The sequence below is a fragment of the Myotis davidii genome, unplaced genomic scaffold, assembly GCF_000327345.1.
Source record: "Myotis davidii unplaced genomic scaffold, ASM32734v1 scaffold2863, whole genome shotgun sequence".
Lineage (NCBI taxonomy): Eukaryota > Metazoa > Chordata > Mammalia > Chiroptera > Vespertilionidae > Myotis > Myotis davidii.
The window spans coordinates 31,489-32,041 of NW_006294115.1; positions in this window are offsets into that span (position 1 = coordinate 31,489).

Consider the following 553-nt stretch of genomic DNA (forward strand, 5'->3'; position numbering starts at 1 on the left):
CCCCGGCCTCCAGGGTTGCTTGTCTCCTTTCTTAACTGCTGTGACAGGCGCTTCCCGAGCCTGTGAGGACCAAGTGCGGGGAGCCCTCATCCCGTCCTCCCGCGCTCACCCGTCCTCGCACCTCCAGGTCCTGTCGAAGCAAGTGCCTCACCTTATACATTTAATCTACAAATCCATCATGGGTATCTCTAGCAGACAAGGACTTCTTTATTTCTTTTTAATTTTATTGTTTAAAGCAGTGGTTCTCAACCTTCCTAATCCGCGACCCTTTAATACAGTTCCTCATGTTGTGGTGACCCCCAACCATAAAATTATGTTCGTTGCTACTTCATAACTGTAGTTTTGCTACTGTTATGAATCCTAATGTAAATATCTGATATGCAGGATGTCTTTTCATGGTTACAAACTGAACATAATTAAAGCAGAGTGATGAATCACAAAAACAATATGTCATTATATATGTGCTTTCCGATGGTCTTAGGCGACCCCTGTGAAAGGGTCGTTCGACCCCCAAAGGGGTCACGACCCACAGGTTGAGAACCGCTGGTCTACT